At 45.2% G+C, this 22,912-nt stretch overlaps 1 protein-coding gene across 1 annotated transcript in view; it reads right to left on the minus strand.

Moving 5' to 3' along the window:
* GNAI1 (G protein subunit alpha i1) overlaps positions 1 to 22,912 on the minus strand; it is a 610,322-nt gene that overhangs the window by 346,832 nt on the left and 240,578 nt on the right. The window lies entirely within an intron of this gene.

Raw genomic sequence — 22,912 nt, forward strand, 5'->3', positions numbered from 1 at the left:
TAATGGCTTACATTATGCCACCTATTAAACAGCATGCATACCAATTGGAAATATTAGCTATGTAGAGCTGTTCATATTGCACAATGTCGATGCTTTCTTGGTATAGGGCAGTGATGGCGAACCTATGACACGCGTGTCAAAGGTGACACCACGTTTTGGGTGATACCAGCATTCAGCAACACCCAAGTTACCAAAGAAACTGAATGAACAAATATACAAGAAATATGTAACCCTGCACTTATTCAAACTTAACAAAAGTCATTAACTGATGTCAAATCAAATGCAATGTGTTCCATATATTTTTCAGTTCAATTCAAAATTACTATTAAATATAGGGTAATTTTTTGGTGCACTATTTTAAGACCAATTATAAGTGCGCATATAGTTTCCTCTATTGTTAAGTCAATTATTTTTATTTTGCTTTTATAATACACAGTAGCACACGATTGAACTGTATTTTTTAAATAAATGAATATGTAAAGAATTATTTCCCTTTTGTTTTTTTTTTTGGGGGGGGGGGGTGACATGCTAACAGAATCAAGATAGGCATTTTCCAAATTTTTGACACGCTGAGCCCAAAAGGTTCGACATTACTGGTATAGGGTCATGGCTGAAATGGATCCTCAGACCAGCCCACCTACCAAAGTTGAAATGTAGATAAATAATGCAATTTCCATTGCATTACACTCATACAAAACACTATTCAGAGAACAGAAACCATGTGTCAATTACTACAAGGCAACAGTTTCCAGCACTGGTACACATGCTGCACTCCAAACATTTCAGCAGCAGTCTCTTTCATCCTATGGACAAATCAGATTTTGCCACAGTTTAGCAGCAGGACATTAAAGTACTTCTTCACATGCGTTGCAGGTGAACTCAGTGACAGCCCCCTGGCTATCTCAGCAGCCCTATGATCATAGTCGTCAATTCCAGTCTCCTCAAATTCTTTTATTCCCCTGACATTTTTAAATCCGTAGTTAGATTTTAACCCTCTTTTGGCAATTTACAAACTTAACTAAAACTAAGCACAAGTTCAGAAGCAAATTCCTAACAAAGGAAAACTCTATGCCTTTTGTGTTCAGGCTTGCAGTAAAGTATTAACACGTTTCGCTTGCAACCATGCAAGAGAGACCATAACAAGCTATCATACTGCTTTGGAGAATCACCTCCTTTCCCAAAGGCCATCAAGATGGAACAGCTAAAGAATAAAATGAGTGCCGGTTTATCCATGCCTCTACTTCCACTAGAGTGACAAATCTGCCTAAATGGGATCCTAATGCCCCCTTTGCTTCCCTCCTCTCCAACACCACAAACATCACATCATCTGTTAGTCTTGGGGTCTTCTAATGGTTCTGAGATTCCTGTCCTCCACACAGTGTAATATGTGCCTCTGTGCCCTTACATCTGTCTGGGCAATTCAGATCCTTTGTCCAGGCTCAAAAGAATTACTTCCTTCTTTACAATAAATGTTTCCACAACATTTCTGACAAAGTACTCTAGGGATTTTTTTTTTAAATCTGACAACTTGTCACCTTCACAAAATACATGTTCCCGATATCCTCTCTTTCCTTAAAGTTCAGGAGGAGTGAAGTTTAAGTAAAGGCAGTCACTGAGCAGTATATGGAACTCTGAATCAAAAGATCATTGTAAAAATAAAACCTCTATACTGCATGAAGAATATTACAATGTTTTTTTTTCTACAACTGTGTGTGGGTCTATGCTGATGTCAAAAATATCAATCAAGATGTTGTAAAGAAGAAATTGCACAGAAAAAAGTTAAATCCACCTAGGCTAAATATAACCTGAAAATCACTACCACTAACTACAACCCAAGTCCTCCAACTTCATTCTGAATATTGGAAACATTGGCCAGACCACCACTGTACAGAGCTGATTCGTTACACAGCCCATTCAAACTGTGAATACACAACAAAAACATATTAGTGGGCAAATTTCAGACTTCATCTGTCACCAGATGTAACTTGGGTAGCTGCAATTGGCCCAACAACTTAGTGTAGTGTTACACTGGTATGCAGCAATCTCACTCACTTTTTGCTTAATCTGCAGCTTATCAAATGAATTCTTGAAAACTTTCAGAACAGTTGTGGTCATCCTACTCCAAACAAGAAGTTATGTACTCACCATAACGTTCGATGTATGTAGTCATTCTGGCCTTACATTCTTACCCGTGAGTTCAGAGTCGAACCTCGGCTCCGACTTGGCCATACTCTAACTCAAAGTCTTCAATTGGCTCGTGGCTAAGAGGCATCCTATCATGCAACAGGACTATTCCCCAGATCTTGTTTTCTGCAAGCTCTCACACACACAAATGCTGAGAACAACCCCCCCCAACAGAAAGGACTACTGACACCTAGAGACTATACCTCCAGGTCCTCCAGGAGGAGGTAGGGTTAGTAAGAATGTAAGGCGTGATGGACTACATACATCGAACGTTATGCTGAGTACATAACATCTTGCAGACTACATAACTTCTTGATGTTAAGTAGTCCAATCTCTCCTTCATTCTTACCTGTGGGACAGTGTCCCTAGCACCTTGATCTTGGAAGGCTCAGTGAAAAATACTCGAGCAGACTACATAACTTCTTGATGTTAAGTAGTCCAATCTCTCCTTCATTCTTACCTGTGGGACAGTGTCCCTAGCACCTTGATCTTGGAAGGCTCAGTGAAAAATACTCGAGCAGACTACATAACTTCTTAATGTTAAGTAGTCCAATCTCTCCTTCATTCTTACCTGTGGGACAGCGTCCCTAGCACCTTGATCTTGGAAGGCTCAGTGAAAAATACTGGAGCACTGTGGAACCAAAGGAAGATCTGCCTCTAGAGACCAGATCTAATTTGCAGTGACTAATAAAAGGTATGAGGCAAAGCCCATGTTATTGCAGCACAGATATCATCCATAGACATCCTAGCCTAAAATGAAGTTGAGGTAGCCACAGATGGTGTAGAATGAGCCTTCACTTTACTTTAAAGGGCAATTCTTTGCCATTGGAAGCATAAATAAAGAAGATGCAATTGTAGATCCAGCGAGACAAGGTTACCTTAGAAACAGGAACCCCAAGTCTAGTGTCTGAAAATGAAACAAACATTTTATCTGATTTCCTGAAATCTTTTGTCCTATGTAAATAGAAACGCAATTGTCTATGAACATCTAGCTGACGAAACTTAAAATTCCGCCTTGTTGGAGAATTCAGGAAAAAACACATGCAACTTAATGGATTGGTTGATACTGACAACAGAGGCAACCTTTGGAACAAAAGGATTGGTACTTAAGGAGACACTATCTTTGTGAAACACCAAATAAGATGGCCTAATCGATGATACTTGGGAGTTCAGAGACTCGCCTAGCTGAAGTTATGACTACCAGGAATACGGTCTTCCATGACAAGAATTTAATGTTACACATAGCTGCGGGCTCAAAGGGAGTTGAGGTGAGCTTCTGTAATACAAAATTGAGGTCCCATGGCATTACTGGATCAAAGACTGGAAGTCGGAGTAACAATGTCCCTTTCAGAAAAGCCCTACAAAGCCTATGAGCCATAAGGTTGGGCTCATTAGCAACGTGAAAGGTAGAAATCGCTGCCAGTTGCACTTTAATGGTTGCTGCAGCTGACCCCTGACTGAACAGTTGAGAAAGAAATTCTAATACTGCCGAAATAGGCGCTGTATAAGGATCAATGTCTCTCACGGGCCCAAATAGAAAATCTCTTCCACTTACTGGAATAAATCTTCCTGGTAGAAGGCTTGTGGGAAGATGATAGAATATGGACCACTTCTGGGGAAAAATCATGAAGCCTGACTAAGGACAGAACTGGAGCAGCCAAGCTGTCAACTTGAGGGTCTGGATGGAAAGTACAGTTTTGTACCTACCATAAATGTAGATGTTCGAGTGCTAATACAGCTGCAGTAATCACAGATGGGTTTTCAGCCGTCAGGCGGTCCCTCGGTCGGCCGAATTCCAAAGTCTTGGTCCGGCATCAGTTGTCGTCACTTACTCTTCTGACGTCAGTAAGGCCAGAGTATATAAGACACAGCCGACGCCATGTTCTTCAGTCTTTCTTGCCCCAGATGTCAGGTGCCCCCAAAAGGAAGGCAATACATAAATAAGGCTTATCTACATATGCAAGCAATGCAATGTAATGCAAAATCAGTGTAAGCAAGCAAATAAAACATAGCAGGATAACCCAGTCAGGTGGTATGAAGAGGTTGTTAGGCCCCATGCCTTTACCAAGTGGGGAAGGAGGGAGGGAAACCTGTACTGCAGCTGTATTAGCACTCTAACATCTACATTTATGGTAGGTACAAAACTGTACTATGTTCATCGTGCATACAGCTGCAGTAATCACAGATGTGTAGAGTCCCAAAGCTATGCATAGGGTGGTAGGTACTATGAGGAACTGGGTTGAGCCAGAATGCCCTGCAAAACAGCAGTGGCAAAGCCTGCTCTTGTTCTGGAATATAAGGGCAGGTGGTAGTGTTTTGTGAAGGTATGTACAGAACTCCAAGTGGCTGCCTCCAAAATATCTTTAGTAGGAACACCTCTGAGGAAGGCTGTAGAGGTGGCTGTGGCCCTGGTGGAGTGAGATCTGATACCAGTAGGGACAGATTTCTCATGATAGGAATAACAAAACCGTATGCAGTGGCCAATCCACTTGGAAATGGTCTGTTTTGTAACTGGTTTCCCTTGAGCCCCTACGGCATAGGACACAAAAAGTTGTTATGATTTCCTGAAGGACTTTGTTCTGTCCAAATAATAACATAGCTGCCTATGGATGTCTAAAGAGTGTAGCAGCCTTTCCCCTTTGTTTTGAGGGTTAGGATAAAAGGTAGGTAGGTGTATGGCTTGATTTAAGGCTACCCTGGATACCACTTTTGGCATAAAAGATGGGTTGGTACGAAGGGAAACCCTGTCCTGATGGAAGATGAGGAAGGGCTGCACCGCCATGAGGGCCTGTAGTTCAGAAACCCTACGAGCTGAAGTGATAGCCAGAAGGAAAGCTGTTTTCCAAGACAAATATTGCAAATCTGTTGAGGCAGCAGGTACAAAAGGAGGCAATGTTAATTTTTCTAGTATGTAATTAAGGTCCCAGGCTGGTATTGGTTGCTTCCTTGGAGGTCTTATATTCTTAGCCCCTCTGAGGAACTGTCGTAAGAGTGGGTGAGAGAATAAAGGAGGGTCCGTGTTGAATTCTGCAGAAATGGCCGAGGCATGTATTTTTATGGAAGAAAATGAAAGTCCACTGTTCAGCAGTTCTGCTAGGTACTGTAAAACCTGAGGCAAGTTCAATTCTCTAGGGTCCTGGCCTCTTTTCTCATTCCAACAGCAAAACTGCTTCCATTTTGCGGAGTAAGCTTTTCTAGTAGATGGTCTTCTGGCCTCCAAAATGACATCCTGCACCTCCTTGGAGAGTAGGGTCTGTTGTGGTGTTAAGGAATTTTCCATGCAGCGAGCTTGAGTGTTTTCAGCTGACTGTGAAGAGCTTTGTAGCTGTTCTGAGTCAGCAGAAGAGGCATTAGAGGCAGGGACCAGGGAAGAGTATGTGTTAGGCTCCTCAGGAGTGGATACCAGTGTTGCCTTGGCCAATCTGGAGCAATCAGTATCATCCTCTGTTTGTCTGTTCTTGCTTTCAAAAGCACCTTGGGCAGAAGAGGCAGAGGTGGGAATGCATAAATTGTCCATGCTGTCCAACTGAATGAAAGGGCGTCCACTTTCCAGGCCTTTGGATGAAAGGTCCTTGAACAAAACTTTTTCAATTGATGGTTCCTGTGGGAGGCAAAAATCTATGTCTGGCCTCCCCCACGCTTGGATTATCTCTGTAAACACCTGAGGAAGTAACTTGCATTCGTGTGGATCTGTCATATTTCTGCTTAGAGTGTCTGCCAGTGTGTTTTCCAGTCCTGGCAGGTACTGTGCTTGAAGTTCGATTTGTCTTTCCAGAGCCAAGTTCCAAAGAGTCATGGCTAGTCTGCACAAGGGGTATGAATGTGTTCCTGTTTGTTTATGTACCACATTACTGTGGTGTTGTCTGTTCTTATCAGTAATTGTCCTGGATGCAGGAAGTCCTTGAAAACTGTAATTGCATTTATAACTGCTAGCATTTCTTTTTGATTGATGTGAAGGTGCTTTTCCTTTTGGGACCATCTGCCCTGAATGCACCTGTCCTTCATGTGCGCCCCCCAGGCGTAATCTGAGGCGTCTGTGGTTATGACTTGTTTTGCTTGAGGCTTGCAGAATGGAAGGCCTGTGTTTACTTGACATGCTTGTGCCCACCATAGAAATTCCTTTTGCAAACATGGAATTATTGGTATAATTGCTTCCAAACTGTGACTGTTGAGACCATAGATTTTTTAGGTACCATTGAAGTTTCCTCATATGCAGCTTTGCACATGGGATTAGAAGAATGCAAGATGCCATGAACCCCAGAGCCTGCAGGATTTTCCTTGCAGTAAGCCTGGTACTTTTTGCTAGTGTTTCGAAGTACTGAGATAGTTGCCCTTGTTTTTCTGGTGTAAGATATGCCATCTCGTGTCCAAGTTGGCACCCAGGAAGGTTATTTTCTGAGATGGTGTTAGCCTTGATTTCTCCTTGTTGATGGTATATCCCAGAGAAAGCAGTAACCGTGTCACATATGCCAGATGTTCCAGTAGTATGAGTTTGCTGTCCGCTTGGATCAGGCAGTCGTCCAGATAAGGGTAAATTTGTATCCCTTGAAGTCTGCAGTAGGCAATCACTGATGCCAGGCACTTTGTGAATACTCTGGGCGCAGTAGATAAGCCAAAGGGCAATGCAGAGAATTGATAGTGGATTGAACCTGCAAGAAATCTGAGGTATCTTCTGCAGCTTTGTCTGATTGGGACATGCAGGTATGCCTCCTTGAGGTCCAATGTTACCAGCCAAAACTCCTTGCCCAGCATGGGAAGAAGTTGCTGTAATGTGAGCATCTTGAATTTTGGGACGAGTAGGAATGTGTTTAGGATGGATAAGTCCAGAATGGGTCTCCAGTCGGTTCCTTTTCTTGGTACCAGAAAAAGTCTTGAATAAAAACCTTGACCTTGTTGGTGCGTAGGTACCTTTTGTACAGCTCTCATGTTTGGAGCTTTGAAATTTGCAGTTGAGCCTCTGCCCTTTGATTTTGTGGCAGGTTTGGCATGCCTCTCATTTTTGGAAGAGTGTGAAATTGAAATTTGTAGCCTCTGTTTATAATGTCCAGTATCCATTTGTCTGTTGTGACAATATGCCAATTGCTTGCAAATAATGCTAGTTTCCCTCCCAAAGGTGCTGCCAGCTGAGACTTGCTTGGCATGGAAATGAAGGAGTCATTGGGTCTGCTTCCTGTGTTGTTGTGCACTGTCTTCACCACCTCTTGGTGCTGGAGATTGCCATTGTCTGCCTCTATATGATCCTTGTGATTGCCCTCTGCCCCTTGTGCGTCTGTATCTACCTCTTTGGGGCTTGTCAGTGGCTGGAAAGGACCAGTTTTTTGAAGGCCAATTTCTGCTAAAACGTGGTGGTTGGACCTGTAAGAAAGCTTTGACAGTTTGCATAGATTTGGCTTTTTCTTCCATTTTCCGTAGTATCTCCTCAGCATTAGCACCAAATAGAGAAGTTTAGCTTTCACATGATCAGGCAAATTTTGTTCCCTAAGCCAGGCATGTCTGCGAATGACTGATCCTGTAGCAGCCGCTCTACTGGAAGCCTCTAGGGCATCATAACCACATTGTAAGGTGTGTTTACCCACTTGCTCTGCACTATGCATCATATCCTGTAACTCTTTTAAATCTGGTTGTTCAGGCTGAGACATTTTGTTCCTTAATTGTGATAACAGGAACTGTTGATATTTAATCATATGAAACTGACAGTTTAAGGCCCTCATGGCTAGGGTGGCCGAGGTATATACCTTTTTACCCCACCTTTCTAGAGATCTGGATTCCCTTTCTGCAGGAAGTGGATTCTTGGCAGTGGAGGCCTTTAATCCCTTGGGGCCTTGTGAAATGGTTTCAGGGTCAGCATTATGGCCTTTGTAGAGAAATTTATGAGAGCTGGGTACTCTGTAATACCTATCAGGTTTTACTGGTGCAGGAGGCAGAGAATCAGGGTTAAGGCAAGCCTCCGAATAGACATCATCCAGTACATCCAAAACAGGGGGTATAGCCAGAGGTCTGTGCTGAGGTAACCAAAGAAATTCCCCAAGTCTTTTCTTGGAATCTGAAAAGTCTTGGCCTTCCCAATGGAAGTGTTCCCTCAAGGTGTGCAAGGTTTCCCCAAAAGAAAAATCCTCAGGAGGGGATACAGAAGGAATGGACTGTTCTGCATGCGAATCCTCAAAAGGGGAGTAAGAGTGTTTCTCTGCATCAGAATGTTCTGATAAAATGGATCCCTGATCAGAAGAGGGAGATTCTTCCTCCACTCTGGGTCTCTTGTCAGGAGGGGGCTGAGAACCTCTGATAAGAGTAATTAAATCCTCAGCCATTTTAAGCATCTGTTTCTTAGGCATGGGTCCAGGAGATGGGCCCTGTGTAACAGGCCTCGTGGGATGCCTGGCTGCTTTGGATTTAGTAAAGGCCTTAATTGAAAAAGAAGATGAGGGCCTAAATACGCCATGGGTGGAGGTGGACCTGTCCACATTAGTAGGCTGGACATTAGCAGGGGCTTCGGTTGTAGTCTGGGAAAGGGCCGAGGACCCAGCGGTCTCTGGTACAGAAGACACCGCCAAAGGAGTGTCGTCGGTAGTCAGGGACTGCAAAGGCGTTTCGCTGAGAACCGGACCACGTGTAGCCTGTTTTGGCGGGGACCGCAGGCCTCGCGTGTCGGTCCTTTTCCTTGAGTTTTTTGGACAAAACGGTAGTCGGAGTGTCCGACGACATTTTATAATCAAAAGCTTTACCAAAGTAGTGTTGGGCTTAACTCACCGACACTTGATAGTGCGTTTATTGAAGGTAGCGCAAAAGCGACAGCCCGAGACGTCGTGGTCTGGGCCCAAACAAGGTATGCAAAAGGGAATGGAAATCGTTATGCGGTATTTGCTTCCCACAAGAAATACAATTAACTTTTTCTGACATTGGTCAGAGGCAAGAAAAGTTTCCCCAACGGGGTACTTAGCTTTAATGAAGACTTCGGTTCCAATTTTTTCGTAATTCAGGAGCTGGCCAACCGGCACTTCCGAACTGCTTCTGCTTCGGGCACCGCGCGGCAAAAAAGACTGAAGAACATGGCGTCGGCTGTGTCATATATTCTGGCCTTACTGACGTCAGAAGAGTAAGCGACGACAACCGACGCCAGACCAAGTCTTTGGAATTCGGCCGACCGAGGGACCGCCTGACGACTGAAAACCCATCTGTGATTACTGCAGCTGTATGCACAATGAACATCTGTCCTGACATATGAGTCAGCAGATATGGAGCTGGGTCCAGAATCCAGGGCTTGTCCATTAGACAGAGTTGAAGGAAGGGAAACCAAATCTGACGAGGCCATTGTGGGGCAATGAGGATCATTTTACTTCCCAAAGACTGCTTTCTGAATGACCTTTAATATCAGAGGTAATGGTGGAAAGGCATAGAGAAAACCGGAAAGCCAATCGTGACCCAGAGCGTCCCTAGGTGTCTCCCCCTCCGGGGGGATAAGGGTGAAGTTGCTGCTGCATTGAGGGGGCTGGCAAATAGTTTGCAGCAAGGCTGACCCCATCTGTGGAATATCTTCTCCACAACATAATTGTTCAGGGACCACTCGTGAGGCATTAGGATAGCTCTGTTCAGCCTGTCTGCAATCACGTTGGACTTCCCCGGTATATGCGTTGCAACTAGAAAGCGTTGGGAAGATACTGCCCACTGCCAAACTCTAAGTGCATCTCTGCAAAGGGGGGTATGATTTGGTTCCTCCCTGTTTGTTCAGATACCATACCACTGACATGTTGTCTGAGTGGACTGCAATTGTCCCTAGAGGGAGAAAGCTCTGAAGTGCTTGGAACGCTAATAGCACTGCTCTCATCTCCAAGACATTGATATGCAAATGGGCCTCATGATCCTGCCACGTGCCTTGGACTGCCCTGCAGAGATAACCACCCCCCTACCTGATCTGGGAGGCATCCGTGGTCACCATGGCAACTGGAGAAGATGGGACAAAAGGCTTGCCCACGTTGAGATTGCTGGCCTGAAGCCACCAGCATAGATCCTGCTTGCACGTGTCCGTAATCAGAACAGAATGGGAGAGTAGAAGATGCTGTAGTGACCACTGGGCAAAAAGCAGCCAGTGAAAAACTCTCATGTGTAGTCTGGCAAGGGGAACTAGCATGATCATGGCAGCCATGGTCCCTAATAACTTGAGGACCACTTTTGCCTTGACCTTCCTCAATGGTAGTAAGGCACAGACCTGCTGTTGTAGAGCCTGAATTCTCTCTTCTGGTAAGGCGGCCCTTATGAGCACCGTATCTAGTTCAGCGCCGATAAAAAAAAGTGACACGCTGTGAGGGGAAACAAGGCAGATTTTTCCCAATTTAGAGTAATTCCTAACCTTTGGCACAGTGTAATGGTGGCGTCCCTGGTCTGTAACAGTAGATGCCTGGTGGTGGCAGAAAGGAGCCAGTCATCCAAGTACGGAAACACTTGGAATCCCTGACGTCTCAAGTGAGCCATCACCACTGCCATGCATTTGAACACCCTGGGGGCTGTGGTGAGACCAAAGGGCAGAGCGCGAAACTGAAAATGACTGGTTCCCAGCCGGAAGCGCAGAGGACTTCTCGATGCCCTGTCCATCTTGATATGGTAGTAAGCATCTTTGAGGTCGATGGAGCACATCCACACATCTTTCCCTAACAGAGGGAGTACTGACTGTAAAGTGACCATGCGGAACTTGGACGTTTGTACATGAAGGTTCAATCGGTGGAGATCCAAGATGGGTCTTAGGTCCCCTGTTCTTTTCGGCACCAAAAGGAATCTGGAGCAAGTCCCTAATCCTACTTGGTCTGCGGGGACAGGCTGGATGGCTCCCTCTAAAAGCAATTTTTTTTATTTCTAAAGTTGCGGAATCCCTGTGACTGGGTGGAACGTCTGGGATTCTCTTGGTTGGCGGGAGATGAGAAGAGAAGGGAATATGATAACCTCTGGAAATTATTTTTAATACCCACTCGTCTTGGGTGACGTCTTGTCCGGCTTCTGGGAATAAAGAAATGCATCCCCCGACTGGCTCCAGAGACACACAGTTGGGCCTCCCTTCATGAGCGCTGGTAGGGAGAACCACGAAAGGAATCCCAGTCCCTCTGGTTACACGGGCCTCCTCTGCCTCTAGGGTGGCATCTACCTGAATTTCCACCCCCTCCCCCTGCCTCTGGAAGGGGAATCACTTTGTGTGCCCTGAAAAAACCTCCGACTTTAACCACATTTTCCCACCCTTCTGGCCCTTGGGGTAAGATCTAGAAGGCATGGAAAAACAGACTCCCATGGCAGACAGGGTTTTTCCTTCCAGTTCACACCTAGTGAGAGTGTCCTTCACCTTGGTTCCGAACAATGAACCATTAAAGGGGGTGTTGGTGAACGCAGACTTGAAGGCCTCCGCAAAATTGCACAGGCGCAGCCAGGAGCGTCTCCTAAGAGAGACTCCGGAACCTGTTGCCCTACTTGCTACGTCGGCTGCATACGAGATCAGCCTATGGAGGAGTTGGGTAAGGGAATTTAGGGTAGACATCTGTGCATTGACCTTCGGTGCCACGGCATCAGAAATATTACCCTGTAGAGACGCTCCTAGTTCTTTTAGGAGCTCTTTCTGGAGCCTTGTAAAATGAGTCAAGTAGTTCAGCAACCACAGTGTAAAGGCCGCTGAAGTAAACACGCTTCTCATACCTGTCCATAGCCCAGGACTCCTTGTTAGGCGGATGGACGGTAGACGAAGTTTCAGCAAGTTTTCTTGGTGGCTGCTGCCACCACCATGGCATCTACTGGAACGCCTTTGGTTAGATATTCCTTGTCAGTGGGGGCAGACAAAAACTTAGAGTCTCCTAGGGACCGGTTCCACAGTGTCATCAGTTTCCCACACCTTCCGACAGACAAGATCTAGTAGCTCATCAAAAGGGGGAGGAAACCCAAGAGGCGAAGGGTTGAGACCCGAAAGCCTTCAGGAACACAGATTCATCAGAAGGAAATTTGGAGGGCCAACCGCCTCTCTGCTTCAAGATCTCAAGGATAACTGAAAGACATATCTTCAGACAATTACTTGTGGGACCCCTGACTCCTCGAGGTCTGTGTCAGATGTGAGAGACTCGTCCGGGGAGTTGAGGTGTTTCCTCTTACACAATCTTTCTGGTGGGGTCCTCAGGCAAAAACTCTTGGGAGATGTCAGAAAATTGGGGACCACTCATGGAGGCATCCTGAGGCTTAGGGTCTCTGCTGCCCATGGATAGAAGGTGATCCAAAACTGACACCGGTGCCGGAGGGGGCAGAATGTGTGTCATAGGATGCAGTGACGACCTGGCCAGCACACTCAACCTCGAAGGCTGATCCTCCCCCCCAGCTCCAAAGGCAGACTAACTGTAGAGGATACAGTAGTAGCCCTAGGCGCCGAAGAGAGGAGGTCTGAAGCAGATGTCGGGTCCAAGCTCACTCGAGCCGAAGCACTGAGAGGAAGGCTCGGAACCAATGATCAATCTGAGCCCTCCCTCTCGGGTCTGACCGGAGAACCATGGACGGAGCAGACGGGGTTGGAGCAGAAATTGGGACAGAGGCCAGGCGAGGCTGCTGGAGCCAACCTAACGGCACCCGACAAAACAGACAACTCTGGCTCCGAAGGCCAAGAAAGGCTCGGAGGAGGAACAACAAAGGAGGAAGAGGCCATAGGCTCTGGAGCCGACTGGGTCGGAGCCGAAATCAATATGGCCAACACCGATGACTGAAGCAGTTTCTTCACCACTCTATCAATGCCCTCATCGGAAAGGGTCCTGGAGGATAAAGTTGGAGATCTGGATCTCCCTACAGAAGGGGACTTGCATGACGGAGAAACCGGTCGAATAACCGAAGACCAGCTCCGAACCAAAATATCCGACACCGGCTCCGAAAGGCTTGGAGCCGAAACGGGCTTGGTCAAGACACTACCTTCTGTCGGCACTGAGGGCAATGGAACCGAAGAAGCTGTTCTATCAACTTTCTCTGGCAGCTCTGAAGACACAGACCGAGCCGGAGAACGCTTCTTAGAAGTCTTTTTGTCCTTTTTAGCTGAGAAGGATAAGGCATTGGAAGACTTAGCCAAGTCTTCCTTGAAGGAGTGTTTAAGCAGTCCTTTCAAAATGAGCTTGTTCTTCTCCTGTAGTACACAGGGACTGAAGGAATGACAAAACAAGCAGGACTCTTGGAGGTGAACAGCCCCCAAGCAGTACATGCACACAGAGTGCCCATCAGTCAAAGACATTTGATTGTTGCATTCAACACACTTTTTAAAGCCCGAAGGCCTGTGTTCCTTAGAATCCTTGGACATGCTGAATAAAGAACACACACAGGTACAAAGCAATATGTATACACACTAGACCCAACTAAACCCCGCAAGAGAAACTAGAGCCTCTGACTAAAACGGCCTAGTAACCAGCGGGAAAAAGACTATAGGGAGGACTAGGTCCTTTAACTTAACGGGCCTAGCCCGGGGAAACAAAGGCAGGATAGCACCACTAGCCAGACACTAAACGCTAACAGAATGGAGCACCAAACCAAAATCCACACGGAAACAATGGGGGGGACTAGGTCCTCTAACTGAAATGGGCCTAGCCCATGGGAAGAAAGGAAACAAACGGGATACCAAAACGGCCAACGACAAGGCCACAAAAACAGCAAGAGAAACAAAACAAAGGCAGTATAACACCACTACCACACACACACAGCTATGAAAATAGCTTTTTTGGGCAACAAGTCAAAAGTTTATAAAAAGTATACTTGGCCACGGCAAAAAGCGAGACCACGTCTGAGCATAACGAGCGGCAAACGAGATCTGGGGAATAGACATGTTGCATGATGGGATACCTCTTACCCACGAGCCACATGAAGACTTCGAGCTAGAGTATGGCAGAGTCGGAGCCGAAGTTCGGCTCTGAACCCACAGGTAAGAATGAAGGAGAGATTGGACTACATAGGCATTTATTGCTTCAGGTAACTGTAGATATCAATAAGCCTCACTACCCTTATCAGTAGGACAATGGAAGGCACAAATGTAGACCGCATATGGATATAGGCAGCCTGAAATCCCACAACTCAAAAACCAGTTTGTGTAGGGTAAACCCTTACTATTCAGTCATTTGAACTGCTTTGAACAAAAGTCACTAAGGCCTTACACGAGAGCAAAATGATCCACACACAGCATCTCGATCTGGCAAAGGCCTATGACACCATCTGACACTGGCATTATGAACTAACCAAACCAAATATAAATCTGTATGCAACCAGCTAGATAGCTCACAGACAGAACCCATCAAATTCAAAAATGAGTCTAAGCTCTCATATGTTACCAGTGAAGTCAATCAGGACTCCATACTGGATCTGCCCCTACTCAATATCTAGCTCTCAGATGTTAAAGCTGTTCTCAAAGTCTCTAGCTGATGACGTTTGATGATTTGTTGACTATTGGATCCTGTAAGTGGGTCTATTTCATACAAACACATGGTGCTGGGACCACAGTCAAAGTTAAATAAGTATAGATGTGTCCTTGGGTAAACGCCTGTACACTTTGACCCATCACACACAAGACAATGCTGGGGGTTAAAGTTCCTCCCAGTCTTATCGCTCAGTTCTGCAAGTACATAAGCTCAGCCCTTTACTATTATAAGCTCCTCCTGCTTCCTACTGACCATTGCTCATAACTTAAAGAACAGACAAACAGCACCAAAAGCAGTAATGTTAATCGGAATCATGATTTGAAATCTGTAAACAAGAAAACACTGGAGCAAGTTGTGCCCCTCCATCCCTTGTTCACTGACTTATGGTGTTTTTTTGCAGGAGTCATGCCCCTCCTGTCCCAAAGCATATAGGCTGTAAAAGAAAAAAAAAAAAAAAAAAGAAATCTCACTTTCACATCCACAAGTTTTTGTAGAGAAGTCTTCAAGAAATTTACTATTAGTTTCCAAAAAGGCCACATCATCTGCCGTTGTCACAAACTCTGGTCTGCAGATCCTGTACCTTTTTAACTTTTCAGAATAGACTAAATATTGCAAGCGTGCATGTTAACATACATAATTATGCAGTCAATTTTAGTAGCTTCTTGATGTACGTACCTTCTGTAAGGATAAATGCACAACACAAGCACACCACTCCATCTCCTTTACTATATTCCACCTTCAATTGCATTAGCAGTAAATGTGTGGAAAGCTAAGGTTTCAAATGAAATACCAAGTTTCTGAAATCTATTTATCAGGGCAACTACTAAACATTTCCTGCATTAGCCGATGCAATAAGACCCATTTAACTCATTTGGTCAGATGGAAATATACATTTTTCCAACCTGAAAATAAATATAAACTGTTACATTTATTTGAAGGATTTCATACGCACACCCATTCTGTATGCGTATCCTGTTAAAAATGAGGGACACCTTCGTTTGTAGTGTCCAGCCATGCCCCAATGGAATCTAAAATCTGAACAGGGAGAAGAGCAGACTTGTTCATATTGAATGCAATGCCCAACTTGTTGGCTAGCTGAAGGGAGTCGCCCCTGGCCTGACATAGTAGATGCTCTGAAGGGGCAGTAAAGAGCCAATCGTCCAGGTACAGAAAATTGGAGGCCGATAGAGCACATCCAGTCTCTGGCCTGCAGATAAGACAGGATAGACAGAATCGTGACCACCTGGAATTTTTTCTTGGTTACTGATGGGTTCAATCTGGACAGATCCAATATTGGTCTGAGGTCCCCAGTCTTTTTTGGCACTAAAAAGAACCTGGAATAAACCTGAACTAGCTGGGGGGACAGATTGGATAACTCCTTTTCTTAGTCGTGAGTCTACCTGCACTGCTGTCTCCTCCCGCTGCATGGGTGAAACATCCGGGAGGGCTTTGTTGGATGGGAGAGGATCCTTGAACAGAAAATATCCTCTGGATATGACTTTTAGCACCCACTGATCTGTAGTGATGGACTTCCATGCTAGTGGGTTTAGCGATAAGTGACCCCCCCCCCACTGCCTCCAGAGATGGACAGCCAGGCAACCCCCCAGGGCTGCTGCCTGGGTTTATCAGAGAAAGGCTCTCGGGACCAGAATTTCTTAGTACTCCCCTCTACCTCTAGGGCTGTCTCTATCATATCCCCCTCTGCCTCTGGGGAAAGGAGTCCCAGGAAAAAGCCTGAAACTTGCAGAACCACATCTTTGTCTGGCCTTGCTGGTTTCTAGAAAATGACCTTTGAGGTGGTGAGAAGCGGATACAGACGGCACACAGTGTCTTCCCACCCTTCTCACACTGGACCAAAGTCTCTCTAACAGTCTTCGCAAAAAAGGGAAGAACCATCATAAGGAGCGTTGGTAAAAGACGCCATGAAGGGCTCCAAGAATTGACATAAGCAGACTGCCAAGCGTGACGCTGGATGGCAATGCCTGACCCCCCCCCCCTGCCCATGCGGCTCCCTCTGTGGCATGGGAGAGCAAATGCATAGAAGTGCTGGCTACAGCTTTTAGGGTGGCCATTAGTGAGAGTCTTCCTGTCCTCTGCAAACATGGACCCTGGGGTCGACTCAGTGACTGCCTTGACCAGATCTCTCTCGAGTCGAAAGAAATGTGCCATATAGTTCAGTGCCCTCACACAGAAGGTTGCTGAAACTCACTCGCTTCGCAAAACGATCCAATGCTCTCAAATGTCGGTCAGGCGGGTGGACCATGGAACTCTCCTGGGCGAGTTCCTGGTGGCCACCGCCACCATCATAGCACCTACCGGGGACTACTTGTGCCAGTGGGGGGACTTACAACTTTGTCCAGTGCTTGGGTATTGGCTCTATGGTGTCCGGCTCCTTCCACGCCCTAGATGTGATCAGATACACAAGTGGATTTGCAGGAGGGGACACTCGAAATAGTTGGGCCCGAGCCAAATGCCTCCAGAAACCCAGACTCGTCAGAGGTTGGTTTTGGGGTGGACCACCCCCCCCCCTTTGGCAAAAGATCTCTGTCGCCCAAAGGAGGCATCCTCGGGGGGGAGGGGTGATCATGGAGAACCTTCCCCTTCATCCAGGTCCGTGTCTTTTGTGAGGGACTCTGGAGGAGAGTCCAAGGGCCTCCTTTTACATATATGCTTGCAGGAGGGGCTCTTCAGGGGGACTGTCTGGGGAGGTCTCGCAAGAAGAGGTTGTTCCAAGGGTGGAGCTTCCTGGGGCACTATGGCCACAAGCTGTCCCTGAGAGGGCAAGATGGCCAGAACCACACAAGGCCGAGGGGGTCTGGACGGACTCCGAAAACGATATGGTCAGAGGCCTTCACCCTGCGAGAACACTCCACCATGTCGAGGGCCAAGGGGGAACGGACATCCTGGGCTGACCTAGCAGAAGCTGTTCCCCCCTGATCCGACTGGGGAGCCGGAGCCGCACCGAGCCCCAGGATGCCGAGACGCTGAGGGGAATGCTTCTCTCTGACAAGCTTGGAGCAGAGAACACTCCCTTGGATCTGACCCCGAAGCTACAGACGCACTAAAAGCACTGGCCAGCGTCAAAGTACAGGGTACCGTCGGTGCCGACCCCTCAACTCCAATCGTCCTCAGATCCAATGTCTCCAAAACCGTAGGTCAGATGGAGAAGGAGTGATCGGACTAAACAATGGCTGGAAGGCGCTCGCTTCGGTGGGAGAATGTCCTGGCAAGACCCCCATCTGAATTTGAGTGCGGATAAACCTTCGCATCATCTTGTCCATCTCCGCTTCAGACAAGCTCAGAGTAGAGTGGGAGGACGCAGACCAAGTAGGCAGGGAAAGTCAGTGGGTGGAAGGCCTAGGGGGCGACCAGCTAATCTGTACCTCAGGCTCAGGGGAGAACCTGAAGGACCTGAGCCTAGGTGTCACTGGCCTGGAGACAGGCTTAACCTTCAGCAGAGGGCCGGCCTCCGACAAGTGGTCAGGAGATCGCTTGCGAGGTTAGTCCTCCTTGGCTTTATCCCTTTCCCTGGACCTCTTAGCAGGACGGCGAGTCCCAGAGGCCATGGACGGGGAAGATAAAGCAGCAGCCCGCTGCTTTCCTAGCAGAAAAGGGCAACAGGCCCTTAAGGATCAGTTTGTCCCACCTGTCATTAAGGTGCCCTGGGATTAAACTCAGAGCAAATAGGACAGGGGGACTGGAGGTGAGGCACCCCCAAGCAAGCCACACAGTGTGGCCATCCACCAGAGAAAGCTTATGGCCACTCTGTGCACCTTTTGAAGCCTGGCTTCGGGACATCTGCCGTGCCTTAGCCATACCAAGAGACAGACAGAGAGACAGACAGAGAGACAGACAGAGAGACAGACAGAGAGACAGACAGAGAGACAGACAGACAGACAGAGAGACAGACAGACAGAGAGACAGAGAGACAGACAGACAGAGACAGACAGACAGAGACAGAGAGACAGACAGACAGACAGACAGAGAGACAGACAGACAGACAGAGACAGACAGACAGACAGAGAGACAGACAGACAGACAGAGAGACAGACAGACAGACAGAGAGACAGACAGACAGACAGAGAGACAGACAGACAGAGAGACAGCAAAACCTACTTACTTTTTTTTTTCCAGCTACAGATAACCCCCGAGAAGGTATAGAAAAGGGTTGAAAGCGAAAGAGGTAAAGAAAGGCTAAAATGGGGCAAATTACTGCTTCAGAAAAAACTCTCACTCTGGAGCTCGGATCACGCTTCCTCTCAAATGGCAAACGAGATCTGTGGGGGGGGGGACTGTGGGGCATTATGGGTAAGGGGAGGAGCATGGAGCCATAGCTGGAAAATGCGGCCGTGTCGGATCCGATGAGACTCCGAAGACCCACAGGTTGAAGAGCAAATGAAGTAAACTACTTCACATGCTAAGGTTTCAAATGAAATACCGCCTTTCTGAAATCTATTTATCAGGGCAACTATTAAACATTTCCATTAGCCGATGCAATAAGACCCACTTAATTTGGCTAGATGGAAATGTACATTTCTCCAACCTGAAAATAAATATAAACTGTTAACATTTATTTGAAGGATTTCATACGCACACCCATTCCTATAGCTAGTTTCCTAACGGATAATAAGAGAGCACATACTTTTCTAGCAATGCTTTGCCCTGACAACGTAATGCATCATCTTCTAACTATATCATCTTCTCAGACTGCATACAACTATTACATACCTGACACCACTACAAAGATGAAAAGACTTAGGCCACGCGTGCACATGAACTACGGCATATAACACACAGGTTAATTCATAAACAGCACTGTTACCTTACTACTCAAGAGACTACAATGCAGCCCAGCAAGTACACACAGGAATCTGTTGACAAGATATTAGTGCTGTTTTGTTGGTAAACATTCACGCTAATTGACACACTACTTGCTGTTTTGCTCTGTGTACCTAAGGCGACAAGAGTCCAATAGTCAAGTAAAGCTGTTATTATTGTCTACAGTCAGATACACAATTTAAGACTACCCTATGCTGCAGCTGTACCTCATACTTATATGTTATGTCACTATACCAAAGAGCTGCAGGAATGAAATCTACAAAAACACTAAGAACAGTACGTCAAGACAGATGCTGTTGGGATTACGAAAACAGAATACCAGATCGGTGTAATGGCAGTTAACTAGTGTGCTCTTGCAATCTTAAAGTTAGGTCATAAAGCTAAACAGTTTTATAAGGCAACATCCTGGATTCTTAGGAGCCACAGTTTTATTTTGAAGCAAAAAAACTAGTTCTTACCATGCTTTACTGTTCAAAAGTAAAGGCAGTTGTCAAACTCAAAGCAAGAGGGGTTCCAAACTCTGGGTAAAGAATACCTTAGCTGTTTACACACTGGACTTGAATCCTGAAGTCATTAGTAATGCATCCTCCTCTATGCTAAAACAAGCAAGAAACAGCACCAAAGTTCCTAAAACAAACTATGGAGAGATATAGCTAAGTGCAGACTCCACACCTTCTACCTATTAGTTAAATTTGCCAGCTGTAAAACATAACAGAACATAACCATCTTCAACATTTATAAGAAAATTTGCTACGTTCCCACAAGTTTTATGTTATAGTTTGTGAAACATGGTTAAAGAACAATGACTGGAAACCAGTTCTGTCAAGGTATAAACGTTTTTACTCTAACAGACATTCTAACAAAAAATCAGGTTGAGGTGTTATGATAGGGATTAAAGACCGCTATGAGACTTGCGATTATTATATGTTCAATGATAACACCAATACTAGAGACTGTGCAACTGTGACAATAAAGACAACCCTGGAACATATAACAATTGGAGTGTACAGATCAACAAAGTCAAATGCAGATGACCTAGAGGAATTCATACATTTCTTACAAGAAACACAGGAGGGAAGAATAACATTAGCTGGGGACTTGAATCAATATTATTCGTCTGTTTCTGGTAAATTTAACACCGTTAGTAAAGAAATTATTCAAGGAGTATATTCAGGAACAACAAATGCTTCAGACTGTAAAAAAAAAAACAGGGGACGGAATATACTAGATATTGTTTGTGTTCCCAAAGAAACTACTGTAACTTCAAGTCAAGTTTTGCCATCATTGATGTGCAGTTATCATGGGGTCAAAGGTGAATTTGTTGCTAGATAATTCTGCCAAATAGAAATCTGAGCCAATGCACGGAAGGTTAGTTACAGGATTATAGGGAAGCAAAACAGTTACTATATAAAACTAACTGGAGTGAGGTGTTCAGTGGAAAGTTTTGAAAGACAAACTGAGTGCAAAAAGTCAAAAAAATGTTTAATATCAGATCTAGGCATGCAACATCAGGGGGGTACATTTCCATAAGAACAAGACACCTGATTAAGGTGAGAGACAAAAAATATAAGAAATGGAAGAGAGGTCGAACTACAACTTTGAAAACTGAAGTAAATGAGCTAGACAAACAGATTAAGCATAGTGTTAGACAAGATCAAGAAAAATTTGAAGAAAATTTATATAAAGATATTGAGCATAATAGGAAACCTTTTTATAGATACAAAAGATGTGGAAGGAATAAAGATGCACAAATTGATAAACTGTGTGCAGATTCTAAAATGTATTCTCGGACAACAGATTATAGATATATTTACAAAATCTTATGCAAAACTGTTTGGCTCCACAAAAGGTGTGGTAAGTTGTCCTAGTGACATCCAGGTAACCACAGATCATCTTCTTTCACCTTTTCCCGGCTACGGGGGTCACCACAATGGATCACCTGTCCACTCATGATTGGCAGTGGAGTTTTATGGTGTCGAGTTGCCAGCCCAACCTTCCACAGAAGGCACACACTCACACCTAGGGCCAATTTAGAGTGTCCAATCCACCTACAGCACATTTTTGGGATGTGGGAGGAAACCTGAGCACCCGGTGGAAACCCACGTGACCACATGGAGGACATGCAGACTCCGCACTGAAGGCACCCCAGCTGAGGATCAAACCGGAGAACCTCTTGCTGTGAGGCGGCAACACTAACTGCTGCACCACCGCGGCCACCCTCCAGGTTGTATAAAAAGATAACCCTACAGGAAAACAAGCATGAATAAACTGGAAAGAGTACAGTGGAAATATACCAAGGGCATCCATGGAGGCAAAAATCTAAGTTATTATGAAATAATAAAATATCTGAACTTGTACAGTGTCTCTTACAGATATTTAAGAGGAGATCTTATTCAGGTATATAGGGCATTTAGTGACAACTACCTCTGGGAATGTTTGGGGTTAACAAAAAGTACTAGAGAATCATCAGATAACCTATGTAGAAGATTCTACAGGAATGAGAAGTGTACTAATTGGTTCTCTGACAGAGTAGCTGATGCTTGGAACAGACTACCAACTTACATTAAAGCAAGTACTACTTTAGATATGTTTAAGAACAGCCTGGACATTTATTATGGGAACAAGAGTTTTGGCATATTGGCAAGCTAGAAGGGCTTTAATGCCCGTGCTTGAAACATTTGTATGTATGTATTAATGTAAAGGTAAGACATCTGCCCTGGTTCCACAAATTTTACTGGATACTGCATTAACATAAGAATCTGCAGATGCAAACAAGCAAGACAATAATCCAACTCTAATATGCCTTCCTAAATAGTTGTGGGCATTAAAATCAACTACTTGTGAATTAAGGACAGCATGCATGAGAGAGACAAGGAAGTTCTGTCAACATACTTGCATCTTTGCCTTGAAACTGAGCAGATAGCCGTGGCTGCCAGATAGGAGGTCCATTTAAAAAAAAAAAAAAAAAACGGCATTTTTCCTAGCAAATTTCCCTTGGTTTATTTCTCCACATCTTTTTTTGTTTCTAATACCAGGATGCGAATGGACCCCATTCCCAAGTCAAAGTATGGTTATAAATTCATGAAATTACTACTGTTTCAATATTTGATGTTAGCCAGAAGTGCTCTTTGCAGCATACTCAGTGTGCCAAGAAAATACAGCTGTGTACACTTACCATAAATGTAGATATTAGAGTGTATTCACTGTTGCAGTCATTACACTTGGGTAATCTGCTTGCAGGTTGCCCTCAGTCGGCCTGATAAACAAAGTTCTGTACATACTTTCCCCAAGCATTACCATTTGCCAATTTTCTCTATCCAGAGCTAGCTTTGCCACTGCAATCTTGCAGGGCCTTATAGCTGCTCCTAATGCTATCTAAACTCCTCCTTCCAACCATAGCTTTGGGAATCTACCCAAATGTAATGACTGAAACAGTGAAACACAAAGAACATAGTACACTTGTGTACACTTACCATAAATATAGATGTTAG

This window comes from Protopterus annectens, chromosome 11.part0 (assembly GCF_019279795.1).
Source record: "Protopterus annectens isolate FY-2018-M chromosome 11.part0, PAN1.0, whole genome shotgun sequence".
Lineage (NCBI taxonomy): Eukaryota > Metazoa > Chordata > Ceratodontiformes > Protopteridae > Protopterus > Protopterus annectens.